Source organism: Equus caballus, chromosome 6, assembly GCF_041296265.1.
Source record: "Equus caballus isolate H_3958 breed thoroughbred chromosome 6, TB-T2T, whole genome shotgun sequence".
Lineage (NCBI taxonomy): Eukaryota > Metazoa > Chordata > Mammalia > Perissodactyla > Equidae > Equus > Equus caballus.
In genome coordinates, this window is record NC_091689.1 from 69,077,064 (window position 1) to 69,094,991 (window position 17,928).

Sequence of the window (17,928 nt, forward strand, 5' to 3'; positions counted from 1 at the left end):
ATTTTAAGTCAGTGGGAAAAGATGAACTATTCAGTAGGTGGTGTTTTGTCTGTTTTGAGGGGAAAATAAAGAGCCGTATATTACATCAAATAATAAATATTTTGGGAGGGAGAGATTTAAAATCTAAAGATCAACAAATATATAAGGTTACCAAAAAAATTTTTAAGGAAATATCTTTATAATTTTGAAGTGACAAGATATTTATGTGTTTAAGGAAATACCTTTATAATTTTGAAGTGACAAGCTGTGTGTGTGTGTGTATAAAAATATATGCTTTAAGGGGCTGGCCCGGTAGAGTGGCGGTTAAGTCTGGTGCACTCCACTTCGGCAGCCTGGGTTTGCAGGTTTGGATCCCAGCACGGACCTACACACCATTCATCAAGCCATGCTGTGGCAGCAACCCACATACAAAATAGAGGAAGATGGGAAAAGATGTTAGCTCAGGGCTACTCTTCCTTAAGCAAAAAGAGGAAGATTGGCAATGGGTGTTAGCTCACGGCCAATCTTCCTCACCAAAAAAAAAAAAAATATATATATATATATACCTTAAATAAATATATTATATGTATATATACATTTAAAGAAAATTTATCCCAAACTTGGAAAGAGACTAAATGATAATTGCTTGCTTTTTCATACATGTCAGAATATTTTGTAAGTCCGTTTGCCCTAATGTGACACTCTTGGGAAGTGATACTACATATTTGACAATAATTAACATCTGATGAAGGTGCAGAAAGACTACTGCTCTATAAGTGTAGAAGTTTACTTGTAAACTTGAAAAGTTAGGATGCTTACCACATGGTAGAGATGCTAACTCCAAATATGATATGCCTTTATTGCTCTGAAAAAGTTAAGTACTCTTTATAATTAATTTAGCAATCTTATTTGGCATTTCTTTCCCCTCTGACCATGTAAGTAAGACTCTGTTCTTCAAATGCTTCTCAGATCAACTCTTTTGGGGCCAGCCCAGTGGCGTAGGGGTTAAGTTTGTGCGCTCCACTTTGGCGGCCTGGGGTTCACTGGTTCGGATCCTGGGTGTGGACCTACACACCACTCATCAAGCCACGCTGTGGCAGCATCCCACATAGAAGAACTAGACGGACTTACAACTAGGATATACAATTATGTACCGGGGCTTTAGGGAGAAAAAAAAAGAAGAGGAAGATTGGCAACAGTTGTTAGCTTAGGGTCAATCTTCCTCACCAGAAAAAGTATATCTTTAAAATAAAATTTAAAAAAATAGAATCTGCTTGAATTGTTTAAAAAAAAAATCAACTCTTTTCTCACCTGCTCGTTCCTCCATAATTCAATAAACCTTTTTTTACACATACTAACAAATTTATCTAAGAATTTTGCCTTTCAATATAATTGTATATTCACAGACAAGATTCTGGAAGGATATGCACAAAAGAAATTGGACAGTGGCTATTTCTGGGGAGGGAAGTTGGAAATTGAATTTTTATATTTCTGCATTACTTGTGGATTTTAAAAAGTCCTGATTAAAAAAAATGTGACAGTGTCTAAGTAAAGGCAAAGAAAACTGAATGATCCCTGCACTCTGTTCACCACGAGAGAAATGATTTAGGAAACGATCATGCCTCTTTTCCTTGGAAAAATCTTCAATCATTAAAATTATGTTTGTGAAGATTATATTATAACATGTAAAACTATGTTTTTAAAGGAAAACAAAAACTATGCATAGAAAAAGAAATCATAGGAGGAAAAACTAACGTATTCATGATAGTTATCTTTGGGTAATAGGCTATTTGATCATATTTTTCAGTGTTTTTCTTATTGCCTAATGAGCATATATGATTTTTATAACAAGGAAAATGTTGGTACAAACAAAACGCAGCATGCTTCAGCATGCCCTGACTCTTCTTGGAGGATGGGTGGTGTAATAGATTGGCCTCTTGCGGCTTTTACAAAAACTTGTAGTGTCCCTCCCACACTGAAGCCTTTCACCCCACACAATGAGTATTTGATAGCTGGCGTTTTTTAAAGGAGGGCAAGTTAACACTCTAAATTGTGATTGAATTAGATAGAGAGTAGGTCTCTTGCAAGTTTTGACTAAGAAAACATTTCTGTACTGAATTGTTAATCAAAGGGACTTCTTCAGAGGGTTTCTCTGTTTGGGAAATATTCCTTTTTAACTGAGACTTGTAGGGAGGAAAAAACTCTACCCTCTCAGGTTTATTGCCTGGGGGGCTGCGAATTAAACTAACAAAAGACAGATTAACAGGAGAAAAGGCAGTCAATTTTTCCATGCCCAAGAGTTCACTGAAAAGAAGTGAAACTCAAAGAAGTGTAGCTTATATACCCTTTTAAGAAAAGAAAGAGGGTTTGGGCTTCAGGGGGCAATAAATTGGGGGGAAGTGAAACTAATGGGAGAGAAGGGCTATTTTAGTAAAGTCTTGTTTATGCAACTCACCTTGTTATTGGCTCCCTGTCTGATAATAAGAGTCACCTTTCTCTCCCTGGTGGTTGGGGGTGGGGTGGGGTTGAGTCTTAATGCCTTCAGCTTGAAATAAACCTTATGCCAAAGTGACATATTTTGGGGCAGCATATTCTGATCCCTTTCAAACAAAAATGAATAAAGTCAGAACACCTATGGGGTAAAAAAAAATCACCATTCTGTGCAGAAAATTAATTGCTGCGCAGAGTTTATGCTCTTTGGGGAGGGAGGATGACACAATGGTTATGAGCAGAAACTCTTGCTTGAGGCCAGCCCCAGTGGCCCAGTGGCTAAGTTTGGCGTGCTCCACTTTGGTGGCCTGGGTTTGGTTCCCAGGTGTGGACCTACACCACTCATCTGATAGTGGCCATGCTGTGGTGCTGGCTCACATACCAAAAAAAGAGGGAGATTGGCAGCAGATGTTAGCTCAGGACAAATCTTCCTCAGGAAAAAAGAAAAGAAAAGAAACTTTTAATTGCCCAGCTTTTCATATTCTAGCAGCGTGAACTTTGGGCAAATTTAGTCATCTTTTTGTGCTCAATTTCTTCACCTGTAAAATGGTGTTGTGGTAAAAATCACATGAAATAAAGCACACAGCGAAATGTCTGGCACGTAGCAAACAATCAATGCTAGAAATATAATTTTATGTTTCCCTTTAGAAGATGATTATTTCCTAAGTGTACTGACCCCTTGTATCAGGCAGACTTTGATTAGAGATGCAGAAACACTATGAATAATAGAATAAGGTGTTTATTACAGGCATTAGAACTTAGACAATCATGGTAGCTGGTTGAGAAGTCTATCCAAGGTTGTTGCCTCTGCATTGTGAAGGGCCTGAAGTCATCCTGACTGGCAATCAGGAAAGCTGGAGGTGAAGTGGGGAAGAGCAAGAACTGGAACCTGATGTGGGGTTGGTGAGCCAAGGAGTCGAAAGAAAGATTTCTTGGACTCTCAAGATCTGGCAGTAGTGCTCTTTTATTTAGAGAATAGTGTGGAATCGCATGGGGACAGGACCCATGGGCAGTCAGGCTGCTGCGTGGGGACAGCGCCCACAGGCAGGAGGAGGTGCTGCTGCCACCACTTCTGCTGCCCCAGCTCCTGCTGCCCATATGGCTGGAGAGTAAGGCTAAATTTAAGGCATAGGTATGTGAGCCATGTCTTTACAAGACAAAGGAAAGAACATGGAAAAAAGTTAAAATGGTATCAGTGCAGGTGGGGTCTGGCCATTGGGTGGTCCCACAACTTTTAGATAAGAATCAAATCGGATTAAGTAAAGGCCAGAAGCCACCACCCTAAATCAGTTACATGAGGTTGCCAGACAGCAACCAACTTAAGTTCTTGCCTTCCCAATTAAGAGTTTCCAGAGACAAGGCCATCCCCCTTCCCACTGGCACAGAGAGGGAGGAATCTCCACAGATGCAGGTTCCCCCCACAAATGCAAATGCCTCCCAAGAAAGGGCAAGCAAATTCCACTCCTCGGAGCCTGCTTCTCATCTGCAGTTTTAAAATTAACCAGCCTAAAATCCTCATCAGAATCCATATGGAGAATCTAGAAACCACAAGGACAAACCATTATGTTGGGTGACCTGCAGGAGAAACTGGTGCCCTTCACCATGGAACTACCCATGTACCTGGTGCAGGACTAGGAAAAGCTGAAGGAGAAGATATGGTGTGTGCTTGAGGCACTGTGCACTCGGTACCACTGTTCCCCCACAAGGTGAGCCAGCAGATCAGCGACAACATGTGCTTCCTGCGACAATGTGAGGCGCCCTATACTGACTTTCAGTGTGAAAAAAATGACGGCTGCTTCACTAAGACCTTCCAAAACTCATAATCCTCCTGCGGCCAACTGGAACTCAGAATCACGCAAGGAAAGAAATTCTGGGAAAGTGAGTTTGAGCTTAGCTAAGTTGACATAGCACAAAGCCATCATACTCCTTGCATTGCTTCCATCCTGCCTACCTTAGTCTGAAACTGAAAACCTGGAGGAAAACACACGCCATAGCATTCATATTTTTAAAGCCTAGCTCTTGTAGTTTGAAATTTGGAGCCATTAAATAGCAAAAATAATTACCTTCTCTGTTCTATTTGATGAATTTGTCATTAAGAGAATAAATATCATTTACTTCGAAACATGTAATTTTGAATGAATTGTGTGTCACACCATACAGAAATTTGTTTAGTAAAGGACTGTCAAACATCCTTGTGCAGATTTGGCCTCTAGGAGAGGGAGGGGTCGGAGCAAATCTGAGTGGGTGGTGACAGCATGTCCAGCTTGATAGCCTCCTTGTTTGGTCTTCAACCAGCACCCAACCACAGATGGCTTTAAATATGGACATTTAAAGGAATTTCAAAGAAAAGTCCAAGTGAGACAGGTGAAATTCCCAAATAAGCCCATAACACTTATGAGGTTTGCCTTCCCTTCAAGGACAAAGAACAGTGGTGGGGTCCAGAGAGTTCCTGCAATGGATAAAATATGTACAGGGGGAGAGGAGATGATTTTTTAGGAAATCAATCTAGAGGCAGAAAAATGCTAGGTATTTTCATTCAAGAATAAGGTCTGGGGCTGGCCCGGTGGCACAGCAGTTAAGTTTGCACATTCCACTTCAGCGGCCCCGGGGTTTGCCATTTCAGATCCCGGGTCTGGACATGGCACCACTTGGCAAGCCATGCTGTGGTAGGCGTCACACATATAAAGAAGAGGAAGATGGGCATGGATGTTAGCTCAGGACCAGTCTTCCTCAGCAAAAAGAGGAGGATTGGCAGCAGTTAGCTCAGGGCTAATCTTCCTCAAAAGAAGAAAAGAATAAGGTCTGAACAGCATCAGGGACTGTGAGGTTAAGTGCAGCTACTGAGGCTAAGTCATCAGACTGTGGCAGCTCTGCCACTGCACCCAAACAAGGTGGGTGGGCTTTTGCTATGGGGTCAAATGAGGGGATATAATCAATGGGTCTCTGATGTCCATTATGCTGTTGATAAGACCCCTACTGTTTGTCCTGATTTTCTATATACAAATAGAAAGAAAAGTTTATGGCAATTAGGGAGTCCAAGGGCAGTGAGTCCATTCAGGGCAAGAACTCAGGCATGTCAACTAGTTAAGATCATATAAAGGAGCAGTCAGTACAGAAAGTTAGGAATCCAATGTCTACAATATCCTGCAAGTCCAAGAATTCTTCTGAACCGTGTTTTGGTAATTAGCCAGGTAAGTCATGAGGAGCTTCCATTCTCTGAAAGGAAAGAGACTTTCCATTTTGTATGATGAGGTCATGACCAACATAATGCACTTTGGTATGACAAAATTGGAGTTTATTGGGGCCAGCCCGGTGGTGCAGTGGTTAAGTTTGCACATTCTGCTTTGGTGACCAGGGGTTCACTGGTTTGGATCCTGGGTGCAGACCTATGCAACACTTGTCAAGCCATGCCGTGGCAGGCGTCCCACATATAAAGTTGAGGAAGATGGGCATGGATGTTAGCTCAGGGCCAGTCTTCCTCAGCAAAAAAAAAGAGGAGGATGGGTGGCAGATGTTAACTCAGGGCTAATTTTCCTCAAAAAAAAAAAAATTGAGGGGCCTGCCCGGTGGTGCAGAAGTTAAGTTCACACACTCTACTTCTCGATGGCCCGGGGTTTGCTGGTTGAGATCCCGGGCGCGGACATGGCACTGCTTGGCAAAAGCCATGCTGTGGTAGGTGTCCCATGTATAAAATACAGGAAGATGGGCATGGATGTTAGCTCAGGCCAGTCTTCCTCAGCAAAAAGAGGAAGATTGGCAGTAGTTAGCTCAGGGCTGATCTTCCTCAAAAAAAAAAATTGGAGTTTATCAGTTTATCCTTTGAGAAGTTATGTCTCTCATTTGCTAATGCTGTCAGCAAGTGGAGGGAATAAATTCTACAAGATTTTCTATTTGGAGAGCATAACAGAAGCTCCACACATTATATGAGTTTCCCCATCTCTGGGTTCCATGAGGAGAACTAATTGATAGAGATCAGAGAGTCCATACTACAAATTTCTAAGATGATTGCAAATTCTTCAATGAATTTTGCTCTTTCCCCAAGAGCATTTACAAAGTTCTTAACTAGATTATGCAAACCTGATCTTGACCAACGTTTAAAGCTATGAGGCCAGCAAGCTTGGTCATCATCTTTATCTACATTGTAAGACATTACAAAGGGATTGTGTCCAGCGAGAGAGGTGAGTTTAAGGAGGAGCAATGGAGGAAAGGGAAGAGGACCTATGGAAGGTACAGGAGGAAGAGGATGAGCAGAACCAGGGGGAGGAGGAAGCTGAGATACAGGGGTCCAGGAAGAAAATCAATCCAGGATTGGATCAGGAGAGGGAGGAGAAACTTTAATGTTAGATTTTAGATCCTCCCTATTTTTATTAGCCTTTCCTAAGGAGTCCTTAATGGAAACAATTTTAGAATTTTCCATCTAGAAGTCTCTTTATGCCCATTTAAAAATGCTGACCATTGAACATTTGGAATCTTTCAACCATTTGAGTCGAAGGTGTCAAGCAAATGGATTATTTTATTCAAATTACAAGTTCCCCAGAATGGCCACTGAAGTTCTAAAGTGTCCTTGGTAAGATCCTGCCAGAGCTTCCAATGTTTAGTGCTCTTTGCCCCCACAACTTTGAGCCCATATTCAAATGACAAGAACAAACAAGAAATAATTGGCCAGGAAAGCTGTCTTGAGACTATGAGCCCAGCTCATATGTGAGAACCCTGAGTAGTGAAAACAAATCAAGAGGGTTACACAATGGACAACAAAAAGAACAAAGGTTCAGGTGGCACTTCAACACAGACATGTTGACAAAAATAATCCATAACCAATCAATAAGTCAAATTTGGGGAGAATTTATTATGAGCCAGATCTGAGGACTAGCCCAGGGCCTTCCTTCCCCAAGGAAGGGAGGGCACCAAAGAGGTGGGATGTACAGAGTGGCTATATACCATCTTGGAACAAAGAGCATACATCACATATGATAGGAATGGCCCTTTTACAAGAGTCACGAGATTGCCTAGCCGTCACAGCACAGCTGTTCACACAGCAGGTAGTAGGTCCACTGTCTTGGTGGCCACAGCAGTAGCCCATCTGTTGTCTCGAGCTGGGTGGTCACAGGGTGGGCCCAGCAATCAGTTCCTAGCCTAGGGAGAGATGCTTATCCTTAAGGAAATGTCAATGTGGGGGAAGTTGCATCTTTATCTTAGGGCCATTTGTTCTTATCTTTGGGACATAGCAAATGCTTAAGCAGACATACAATGCATGCTCAACAGCCATGTTAGGCCCTTTTGGAAAAACAAAGTCAGGTCGAATGAGTTGTACACTAAATGGCTTCCTCATCTACTCCAATACATCCTATTGCTCACCATTTGTTTATCAGAGAGCAGGTCAGGAGCAGGGCTCACTCAGCCAGCCAGTCACTGCAACTTGAGCGGACATGAGAAGGAGTCCTGCGCATCTTCTGTTCTCCTTGATGCTGGGGGCTGAGCAGCACAGGGTCCAGTCCTGATTTGAATTGAGGCACCACAATTTTAGAAAACAGACCAGAACATTGTTACTAGAAACCTTTATTGAGGAATGCTGGGTATGAGAAGGCTCCAAATGAGCATCTAACTTGTGAAAGGAAGGCATCTTAGCAGGAGGGGTCAGTTGAAGTTTGGCTAATTTGGGGACTAGTTGGTCAAAGGTGGGTCCTTGGAAAAGAGGAATGATTCTTGCACATTGGTAGCCATTGTTTGGTGAAGGCAGGTGGAGGGTGATAGGTAGGGGCTACGGTCGCGCGTAAGAAGGGGTGAGGAGGAACAGCTGTGGAGACAAGGACATGAGAGAACCACTGCGGAAAATTCTCAATCCTTCAGTGTCTCTCACAACATTCAATATTGTCTGGCATATCACCATTGAGAATGAACAGATGTGACACAACTGGGCTAAGGTACAGTCTTTAAAAACCAGTTCCTTATAGTGGCAGAATTTGTCCCCCTTGACTGTGAAACTGAACAGAATAGTAGTTTCAACAAAGAATGCATTGATTGGTTAGCAGCATCTTATATTCAGTCTGCAAAACTCAAAGCTCTTAGCACCTGAATGGCTGGGCTATTTTCCTTTTTGATTGCTGAGCCCTGGGGCCACCTTCTACACTTTTTGTTCTTTGTTTTCCAACTTGGCCTGGAATTTTGTTTTCCAGTTGGTAATTCAACTTACCAGATTTTTTTGACTGTTCAAATAAACACAACAATGAGATCCCTTTACATCAATAGAGAAGTTCATACACATTGTCAATGATGGTGAAAGGATAACTTTCCGGGTGTTACTGAAAATTGCTTGAGCCTTAAAAGGAAGTAATCTGGCAGCATCTGTTATGTTGAAATTACTGTTCAACCCAGCAAGCCTCCTCCTGGGAGTCCTTCCAATACTGAAGGATTGTTCATAAGTGGCAAAATTTGGAAACCAAGTGAGTTTCATAGGATAACGACGAATTTTAAGTAATTATTAAAAATGACGTAGAGCTACTACTGTGATCTGGAGGGCTTGCTGTGGCTTGTTGAATAAAGCAAGGATCAGAGATGTGTGTGCCATGTGTTACTTAATAAAATGGTGATTAAAATCTCTGTCTATTTAATATATGGTCAAATGAGCACGCAAAGTACTGAAGTACACAAGGATCAGGAGGAATTGGTGGTTTATCTTACACCAACACCACACTCGATTATTATACAGTAAGTCTGGAAAGCAGGTTGTGAAAGTCCCTCAATGGTGCTCCTTCAGGATTGTTTTGGCTCTTCTCGGTCCTTTGCAATTCCAGGCTCAGCTCTCCAATTATCCTCTTCTTGTCAAACCCAAAGGGTATTTTCCAGTTTATCCTTACTTGATCTTCAACAAGATTGAACATTTTTTACTCAGGTGAATCTTTCTTTGCTTCTGTGATACCATTCTCCTCGTTTTTCTTGTCTTTCTGGCTATGCTTGTCTCTTTAAGGCACATCCTCCTCCCTTGCCATCAAACAGGGGAGTTTTTCAAGACTCGGTCCTGGATCTCTTTTCTCATTTTACACTTCATATAAGCTAACACTCCTTTATCTCCAGAAGTTAACCGACTCGTAAAAGAGAGAAACTCACTCCTCTGTCAGTAACAGTCTAGCCGATCCAGGCTGGTGGAGAGTTCTTCTCCATAGATCTTCTAGTATCTACTTTCCTTCCATTTTGTTCCTTAAACATTCCCTGGGGCAGGGGTTATAACCTGGAGTCCATTATATTAGTTTTCTTTTTTAAGATTTTATTTTTCCTTTTTTTCCCCAAAGCCCCCCGGTACATAGTTGTGTATTTTTTTTTAGTTGTGGGTCCTTTGAGTTGTGGCATTTGGGATGCCGCCTAGCGTGGCTTGATGAGCGGTGCCATGTCCATGCCCAGGATTCAAACTGGCAAAACCCTGGGCTGCCAGAGCAGAGCCTGCAAACTTAACCACTTGGCCACGGGGCTGGGCCCTATATTAGTTTTCTTTTGGTGACATAACAGATTACCGCATACCAAGCTTCCTAAACAACACCGACATATCTCAGAGTTCCATTTCCAAGCTCATTCAGGTTGTTGTCAGAATTTATCTCCTTCTCACGCTTTCCATGTGGCCCCGTCCATATATAAGCTGGCAACAGTGAGCTCAGCCCTTCTCGTGCTTTCAATCTCAGACTTCTATCTCTCTGGCCTCCTCTTCTATCTCCTCCTTCTGCTTTTAAAGCTCATATGATTACACTGGGCTGGGTCCATGCAGACAATCCAAGCTAATTGCCTATTTTTAGGTCAACTGATTAGTAATCTTAGTTATATTTCAAAGTCCCTTCTGCAGGTAAGTAACATAACCATGGAGTAACACCTGGAGATGAACGTCACAGGGGCCAAAATTCTGCCCACCACATCTATACATAGAATTCAGAATACCATGAATGTGGATGGCCAAACAATTCTATTTTCACTAACGTTTTACCAAAATGTACCATATCCTTCAATTATGAAAGTAGGCCAAAAAAAAAAAAAAAAAAAGCCACAGTAACATAGCAGTATTAATAGTAAATTTGTCACTACAAAAATCACAGGTATTTTCATATTATTAGCGTTAATACAGATAGTCTTGAAATACAGTCATGTTGTTTAATGACAGGGATCTATTATGAGAAATACATTGTCAGGTGATGTCATCACTGTGCGAACATCACAGAGTGTACTTCAGCAAACCTAGATGGTATAGCCTACTACACACCTAGGCTGCATGGTACTAAACTTATGGGATCAGCACTGTATATGTAGTCCATTGTTGAGCAAAACATCATTATGCTGTGCATGACTGTATCATTTATGTTCATCACTTTCAAAATCACAGTTGTTCTTGGATCTGCTAATAGGTCTTATTTATAGTGTTCACAAAGACATACATATTACCATATCACACTTTTTTTGGAAATATGTTGATAACTTTAACATTGAATTAATTTCCTGTGTAATCTTATACAATTTATTTTAAGCATTCCAAAACATTACCCTAAGAATGGGTCTACGAGCACTACTGAACTGCCAAAGAAGAATACATTCCAACCCAAGCAAATGGAGAAAGACAGAGGAACTCCAGGGCAAGGAATCCCCTTAGGCAGAAGTTGCATCCAACATTGCTGCTCATATGTCACTGTGAGAACTGAACCATGGGAATCCTTAGCTGCAAGGGAGGCTTCGGGAATGTAGTCTCAGTTATGTGACCTTGCACTCAGCTAAATATTACTAACAGGAAGGGGCAACAGAATATAGGGGACAACCAAGAAAAGAAAAAGCAAACCAATGACCTCATTTACAACTGAAATGAGTAATAGGCATCTTTTGTACAGCCTCATAATTTCTTACTATAGGCATGCTAATGACGTCATGCACTTTTCTAAAACATGTTTTATAAGTTTAGGAGTTAGTGAGCCTTGAGGCTAAGTAGTATGCTCTTGAGAGATCGAGATTGCATCTATAGTCAGAGTCATTTGACCTACCTAGGAGAGACTTTATTTTTGAATGCTGGGAAACACAGGGAGAGGATCTGTAATCTTTGATACGGGACACAGCAGAGAGCAATCTAATCTTTCACGGGAATCTTTCCTCAGCCTGACAAGTCGGACAACAAGGTTCTTTGTTTGTAACTGGGCTGTAAATATCTCAAAGAGAAGACAGTGTAAAGCCCAGCCCTTGATTAAACATACTTTCAGGTCCTGGAGATCGTGTCCTCTCTTTGCAAGTCTCCTTGCTGGTGACCCTTCAGAGCTGCTGTATTGATGAACGTCAGTTGTACTTCAGGGTTGGTGGAAAGACCAAACATTTTTAGAAAATCAGACAAGCTTTACTTTTCTAAGGGAGGCAGGAGAAAATCAGCACAAGCACAGACAAGGATACACAACAAAGAGATGAGCAACTTCATCCCAAATAGAGTTGTAGCTTCCTGGGCATTAAATCTTGCTGGGCATTAAGGCTTCCTCAGGCTGTACAGGAGTGGGGTCCGTATGAGACTTTCTGGCAACAAAACTCCCTCTCCCTTGGGTTCATTCCTGCTTGCTCATTTGTGTGGCTTTAGGCACTGGAAAATCCCTTACCTGAGAGCTGCTCTAAGTTATGTGCTAATTCATGTACCCATCTCAGCAATCCTGTGAGGTAAGTATCAGTGTTATTCTCCTTTTACAGATAAGAAAACCGAGCACAGACAGGTTAAGCGATTTTCCCAAGGTTGTATGTCTAGCGAGTGGCAGAGCCAAGATCTGAACTTCAAGGGCAAAGAAATACCCTGCTTTCCACATCGCAAGGACTAACCGCTTCAGCCCTTCCTCATTCTTAATCACTCAGACAGGATTCCCTTGTTTACTTTCTCCTATAAGCTCCCATACAAAAGCTCTATTTCCTTTTCTTTGAGAAGGTTCCTCCGCATTAATGAACGCTCTCTCTACTGCAGTAGCCTGGAAAAAATCATCTCCTTACGTTCCACTTGGTGCACTTTCTTTCAAACGCTTTGCAGAAAGTTTGTCGACCCCATACTCTAGATCACCGGTTCTGAGACCAGCAGCAACAGCCTGTCCGGGAGACTTGTTAGAGATGTACATTTTCAGCCCCACTTTAGATCTAGTGAAATTGGCAGTTTCCCAGGGGGTGCTCTTCAGTCTCTTTTCACAAGCCCTCCGGGGCGATTCTGATGCAAGTTAAAGGCAGAGATTCACCGCTCGACCAGTTTCCTGCATCAGACACGTGAACGTAACTTTGCAAACCTCGGCGCGGTGCACCGGAGGGCGGGGCTGGCAGCGGCGGCGGCTGCTCCCGGCGGCACTAGGACCGCGGCGGCGCGGGGTCCCGCGCTCGGCCCGCCCCCGGAGGCGGGCCCGAGGTGACTTAAATCCTGGGGCCCGGGCGGTCGGCGCGTTTTCCCTTCCCTGCTGGCCCGCGCTGCGAGCCGCGCTCGGCGGTAAGTGCGGGGCGGCCCCGGCTGCCTCTCGCTCGCCCCGCGGGCGCCCGGGCGGGGCGGCGGGCTCGGAGCCTAGGGGCCGGCGGGCCGGGGCCGCGCGCTTTTGTTCTGCAGCGGGGAGCGGGGAGCGGGCCGCGGGCGCTCGGGCTGCGGGCGGCTCGGGCCTGGGGCCCCGCCGGCTCCCACGGCCGCCGCCCCGCTCGCTGCCCTGCCCTGCGCTGCGCTGCTCTGCCCGCCGCCGACGGCCAGCTCGAGGCGGAGGGCGGCGCCTGGCTGTTTGGCTTCCATCGCCTTCCTCCTCCCGGTGGAGGTGGCGGCGGGCGAGCGCGGGGACGCGTTTGTTAAACTCTCAGGCGGGTGGGTGTGAGACGAGCTGTGTTTTTAATTATTTCCTGTCGCTGGTGTGAAAAAAAAAAAATCTTTGTTTTTGCATTGACTGTGTCTGGAGCGTGCCCTCCCTCCTTCCCTCCCCGCCCCCGTGATGCGGAACCCCCGGAACAATCGACTCCGCTTGCATCTCCAAGTGGCCCGCGGACGCGGCCGTCCCGGAGATGCTGTCTGTTCCTGAGCAATGCTAGTGCCTCGAGGCATTTTTAAGTGCACAAATGCATACCGGTTTTAAGTGCTCTGGAGGGCCGCGGAATCCCTAAGCAACTGTCCTTAGGGCCCTGAGTTCAGTAGCAAGTTTCCGGGGAATCGTTGCAGTGAAAACAATTGATTTGTAGTACTTTCAACGCCTACCTCCAAAATAAAGAGAACGGCAGGTGATGTGTAGGCGCTTGAGGTGCATTTTCACAGGCGCACCGCGGAGCTTGTTTGGGGATTTTTCTGCTACTGTTAGCTGTAAATCATGCTTAAGTTTTATTCAGTGTTAACATGCACGAAGTTTAAGGTTTTAGTTACGTGTTCTTTTTTTCTTGTACACTCGGATTTTCTTTTACTAATCCAATAAAGAAAATTGCTAAGATGAAGTATTTTTGTGTAGGAATGCTAGGGCAATATGGACCTGGAGGAGCGCACATGAATTCTAACTTAAGAAGTGAATGATATTTTAGACCAGATTTGGTTTCTGTTACTTTGTACATTTAATAAAAATTCAGTAAACTTAGTATGCTTTTGGTGCAATCTAAGAACACAGTTTTGCACAGCAATGTCACATCAAGTAAACGTTAGCATGGACTTTTATTATAAATTTCATGTAAATTTTATATAAGTAAATATAATAACTATTTTAAGTTATTGGTTACAAAATGTTTCTCACTGTCCCTAGGACCAAAGAAGTAAACACTGTGTAGAGAGGCACTGACATATTTGGAGGGAAATGGGAGCATATACAGTAATAGAAGAGTAACATCGTATTTAAAGGTAAGTATGTCACCGCTAAGTAACGTACTCTAATTTATCTGTTAATGGAGTAGAATTATTGATGAAATGAATCAGCACTGGTTAAAAATTAATGGAACACAATGGATTTGATAATGTAGGGGAGGAAAACTTCCTTTCTTCCTTTTAATGTTCTTTGGCTGGTGTAATAATTAGGTTGACGTAAGACAGATGAACAGGAGAAAAACAAATTTAATTTTGTATGTACGGGAGCCCATGAAAATATGAGACTCAAAAAAGTGATCAAGACAGGCAGCTTTTATATCTTGTAGACAAGGAAACAATAAATTTGTGAAGAATTGACAAGACAGGGATTTGGGCTTGGGGTAGCAAGTTAGTGAAGAAGTAGTGAGATTGTTAATACCGAGTTCTCAGCACTAAATTCCTTATCTTTGGTGATAAGGATGCCCTCTACCCTCTTAGTATTTGGAGGCTATCTTTCATAGGGAGGTTTATTTCTTGCTTTCAGGGGACAAAGGCGATCAGACTGTCCTTGCACTGGCTGTTTCTTAAGTAACTTCAATTCAAAATAATCAAAATGCCAAAGTGGCATATTTTGGGATGGCATATTCTGCTCACCTTCAGTGACAAAGCTGGAGATTGTCATAGCCTGGGAAATTCAGTTGTTCATCTTTGCAGGATGTGGAAGAGGAGACATTTATGATGAGATGACTTTCGTCCAACTTAGGCAGAGTCTACTTAAGATTATTCTCCACATGCTCTGTTTCTTATTTGGTTGTTTTTCTTTTATTATTTCTGGCACACGGGGTTGGGGGAGGGCAGCATAGAGCACAACTCTGGGAGAACCATTCCATGAGATAATCAACCTGTAAAGCCAAAGCGATTGTCTCTAGGGCTTCCATTCTGTAAACACCATGCTGTGTTAGGAAACCTGTAATGGTTAAGACCATGGTCCCTGCAATCAAGACTGCTGAGCTTCAGATCTTGGCTTTACCTGTTACTATCTGTATGACCTTGGGGAATTATGATTAACCCCTCTGCCTTGGTTTTCTCATCTGTAAAATGAGGATAACAGTAGTACCTACCTCATAGGATTGTTGTATGCTAAATTATGACTTTCCTACACATAACACACTTGGAAGAGCTGCTGGCACATGTTAAGTGCTCAATACATCCTAGCTGTTGTCACGTTAGAGGAAGTATGTTTTATGGCCCCAGACAACACCATCTTGGGGGAAATTCAGTTTGCACATTTAAGCTCTAAATCAATTTATCAGCTTTGTGTTGGTTAAACCCTTCACCGTAGATCCTGTTGTAGGTTTAGTTTTGTAAGGAAGTGCCAGACCCAGCTGAACTTTTGATCTGCAGCCTTATTTGAAACCAAGAATGCCTCCGTTACGGGCCGACCCCTGGCCGAGTGGTTAAGTTCATGTGCTCTGCTGCGGTGGCCCAGGGTTTCGCTGGTTCCGATCCTGGGCGTGGACATGGCACCACTCATGGCACCACTCATCAGGCAATGTTGAGGTGGCATCCCACATGCCACAACTAGAAGGACCTGTAACTAAGACATACAGCTGTGTAACGGGGGATTTGGGGAGATAAACCAGAAAAAAAAAGATTGGCAACAGTTGTTAGCTCAGGTGCCAATCTTTAAAAAAAAAAAAGAATGCCTCCATTAAATTCTCCAGCCAGGGAAGATTTGCCTGTAAGCCTTGTTTTCCCCTATTCTGTGATGTACAGGGATCTTTCTTCCCACTTAGACTGTCGATGTCTTGGACACAATAGAAGCGCAAATATTTAAGGAATTGATCTAACTTATTGTTTGAGAAGGTATAAAGGTGAATTGCAAGAATCTTTTTTGTCTAACCATGCTGTTGCCACCCTTCCTGCAATCCCTCTTTGGAGGCATACTCTTTGTGAAACAGACCTGGAAAGTATTCAATTTGAGATAAAGAGAACAATTTACCAATTCTGTCTATAGAAATGCAAGTTAAAAATTACTTTGTAATAAGTCTTGTGGATCTTGAAGGATTCTAAATGCTCTGTTGGGAGGCAGCTGTGTAGTGTGCTTATCCTTGAGATCCTAAGTGCTTGTAAATTGAAGGGCAGTGTTGGAGGCTGGCCTGTTGATGCAAATGTCTCAAGTGAGACATTTGTGCATAGTTGTTATGATTGCAGATTTAATGATAATCACTAAGACTCTCTTGAGATGTATTAAATTACAAGACGTCATTTATAAATAAAATCTTCAGCTTGTGGTTAAAATTGCAAAGTGTTAGAAGAAACTGTATCATTCACTTAAGTTTTAAGAAACAGAAATCATAAGCAGATTATTATTTTTTAAGCCTCAGAAGAGAATTTACTGGATTACATAAAGTTTTAAAGGATTGAGACATAGCCTTCTCTTTGAGCCCTGCTGTCTTCAGCATTGACTTCATTCTCAGGCACACCTCCCTTCGTTGGGTGGCCCCAGCACCTCCAGGTATATATCCAGTCAGCTTCATCTTGCACAGAGCAAACCGTTTGTCTGGTTGCTCTACCAAAAGACTACAGTTAAATTTCACTGGCTCTCATTGAGTCATTCCTGTGTGCGCTAATAATGCAGAAATACTGTGTTTGGTTTTTAAAACTACTGTTAAGTGATATAATTCACATACTATATTTATATAATTCAGTTCACCCTTTTATAGTGTAAAATGATTTTAAGTATATTCACATATTGTGCAGCCATCACCGCAAGTTTAGAACATTTTCCTGACCCCAAAAGATTCTCTATCCTCTTGAGCAGTCACTTCCCATTCGCTTCCAACCCACCCATCCCCAGACAACCATTATGTTAGTTCTCTGTCTCTAGATTTGCATATTCTGAACCTTTTATATAGCTGCCAATCATAACATGTGGTCTTTTGTGAGTCTTCTCTCACCTAGCATGATGTTTTAAGGTTTTCCATTTTAAGGTTTGTCCGTGTGGAAGCATGGATGTACTTTATTCCTTTTCATTGCCAAGTAATATTCCATTGTATGGATATGCCACATTTTGTTTATCCTTTCATCAGTGAATGGACATTTGGATTGTTTCCACTTTTTGGGTACTATGAATAATGCTGCTGTGGACATTCATGTACAAGTGTTTGTATGAACATACATTTTCAGTTCTTTTGGGTGTATACCTATGAGTGGAGTTGCTCCATCATGTGGTAACTATTTTTGACCTTTTGAGAAACTGCCAGACTGTTATTTGATGTGGAGGAACCATTTATATTCTCAACAGCAGTGCGTAAGAGTTTTAATTTGTCCTCATCCATACCAACACTTCTTGGTTATAGCCATCACAGTAAGAGTGAAGTGGTATCTCACTGGGGTTTTGATTCTCCTGATGATGTGTGATGTTGAATGTCTTTTTGTGTACATATTGGCTATTTGTATGTCTTCTTTGGAAAAAGTGTCTATTCAAAAGCTTTGTTGACTTTAAATTTTAACTGTCTTTGTATTGTCGGGTTGTAAGAGTTCTTTATATATTCTGGATTTTAGTTCCTTACTAGTGACTGTAAATGTGAGGGTTTATTTTTGGAATCTGTTTCTTTCATCAATGTCTATCTTATGTCAGTACCACATGGTCTTGATTACTGTAATTTTGTAATAAGTTTTGAAGTTGGAAA

The 17,928-nt window shown here is 42.4% G+C and overlaps 1 protein-coding gene across 7 annotated transcripts in view; it reads left to right on the forward strand.

Moving 5' to 3' along the window:
- The first annotated feature begins 12,760 nt into the window (after window positions 1-12,760).
- The window catches only part of RESF1 (retroelement silencing factor 1), a 28,672-nt gene continuing 23,504 nt past the window's right edge, over window positions 12,761-17,928 (forward strand). For 4 of the 7 annotated variants that reach the window (XR_011440018.1, XM_070271216.1, XM_070271217.1 and 1 more), the window contains exons 1-2: window positions 12,829-12,925; window positions 14,196-14,290. The gene's annotated coding sequence lies outside the window, so the exon portion shown is untranslated. Of the gene's footprint in view, window positions 12,926-14,195; window positions 14,291-17,928 lie in introns of all 7 variants that reach the window. The other 3 variants (XM_023643333.2, XM_023643335.2, XM_023643334.2) reach the window with 3 other exon arrangements.